The sequence below is a fragment of the Nicotiana sylvestris genome, chromosome 2 (assembly GCF_000393655.2).
Source record: "Nicotiana sylvestris chromosome 2, ASM39365v2, whole genome shotgun sequence".
Taxonomy (NCBI): Eukaryota; Viridiplantae; Streptophyta; class Magnoliopsida; order Solanales; family Solanaceae; genus Nicotiana; species Nicotiana sylvestris.
In genome coordinates this window covers 47247819-47250004 of record NC_091058.1, presented here as the reverse complement: position 1 = coordinate 47250004, position 2186 = coordinate 47247819, and positions in this window count along the sequence as shown.

Sequence of the window (2186 nt, the reverse complement as noted above, 5' to 3'; positions counted from 1 at the left end):
TCCCATTAATTTGATGTTGTATGATTCAATCTGTGTTCATGAGATTTGTTGTTTGAATTTTTTTATAAATTGGTCATATTTGTTGTATTTTGGTTGGAATTGATTAGGTGAATTGGTTATAGCTGATGGGGGTAGATTGGTAAATTGCAGTACGTTCAGGGGTAAAATGGTAATTTCAATAAGGTCGGAGGGGTATTTTTGGAATTGAACATTTGAACAATTATTTAATCTGAGTGCTTTGTCCACTAGGCATTAACAATATTAAAATAATACATTATGGGGGACAAGACATAAATTAGTGGGGAGGATTTTGAGAGGACATTTTTTAGGAGAGGTTTTTTTTTAGGAGTTCTTAGAGAGAGGGTTTTTGGAAGAGGAAGACATTCTGAAAATCTTAAGAGTGTCGGAGAGTTGAAAAAGAGAAAACAAAAATAAAGTGAGGAACGAGTTTAGTTTCGGGTTTAATACACGCTTGTTTCGTCTGTTTGTGGTAATATTGGTTGTTGCGGTTTAGTCTTTTCACAAACTTTTGGGGTTGTTCTCTAGAGCTTGTTTGGTTTTCTTCAAATTTTTCTGAGCCTTGAATCTGGTTCGAATTGTTGCTGTTGGGTTGTTGTTGCATTGCTGTGTTATTACTGTTGCTGACTCCTCCTTCTCTTCTTCTTGTACTACCATTTCCAGGTACACATTTGTATACTCTCGGCTTGAGGCGAAATGAAGTATTAACCAGGCTTTGTTCCTGTCGAATTCCTCCTGTTTAGATTTGTGCTTGAATAGAATTTTCCTTTCTTTGTATAAAAATGTAGTTGACTGATTAATGAGTAATGAGGTTGAATATGTATAACTTCTTCATCTAATAATATTAGTTTAAATTAATCAAAGAATAGTTAATTTGTTTTGATATTATTGTGTGTCAATCTCATGTTCTAGTGTTATTAAAATATAGAACGAAAGCAATCTTTCTTTGTACAAACTCGATTGCAATTTTCCATTCGCATTAGCCGTAAATTATTAACTAATAAGTTACGTCTTTTTTAACATGTAATTAATCGGGAGATTTTCTTTTATTATAGAAACGAACTTAATAGAAAAAATGTAGTCACTGTAGATTTATCCTTTTAAATAAAAATGAGACGAGCCTCGCCAAATAAAACGCACAGATTGTGGGGCCCTCACAAAAATGTATGCGTTAATTACTTAGAACTCGGGATAGGCCGCTTAGCGAACTCCACGGCCTTACCCAAAATAATAATACGCTAATCGCCTTAGGCGTGCATTTTAATAAATCTTACCTTCTTAAACTCGGGTGCACATTTATGTGACCCAAATCCGAATCTCAACGGAGTCGAAATGTGTCTCTAATCACGGGTACATTGATTGTGACGTGGTTCGATATGCATGTCCATTACGTTGCAAATTCCTTTAAAAAATAATGAATGAGACGAGCCTCGGCCAACAAGAATACACAAATTGTGGGGCCCTCAACGAATAGTTATTTCGAATGCTTAGATTTCGAGACAGGCCGCATAACAAACTTTACGGCTTTTCTCAAAATAACAACGCGCTGGTCTTTAGGCGCGTATTTAATAATGTTATCTTCTTAAACTCGGGGGCATAGTTATGTGACTCAAATCCAAATCTCAACAGAGTTGAAATGTGCCAACAACCACGGGTGCATTGATGTGCCGTGGTTCGAGATGTATTTCCACGATGTTGGAATTCTTGATAAAAATAATAATAATGACAAAAGCGGTTAAAAGTTAAAATTCGCACATAGGTTCAACATGTATTAAATCATATAATCAAGCCGAATATGACAGTTGAGCGACCGTGCTAGAATCACGGAACTCGGGAATGCCTAACACCTTCTCCCGGGTTAACAGAATTCCTTATCCGGATTTCTGGTTCGCGGACTGTTAAATAGAGTCATTCTTTTCCTCGATTCGGGATTAAACCGGTGACTTGGGACACCCTAAATCTCCCAAGTGGCGACTCTGAAATAAATAAACAAATCCCGTTTCGATTGTCCTTTAATTGGAAAAAACTCCCTTCCGTGCCCCTTCACTCCTCGCGGTGCCAGAAAAAGGAGGTGTGATAGCTCTGGCGACTCTGCTGGTGACGTTTAACCCAGAACCACTGGTTCAGGGTTAGAAATTCGAGCTTAGATAAATTGTTATATTTGGTTT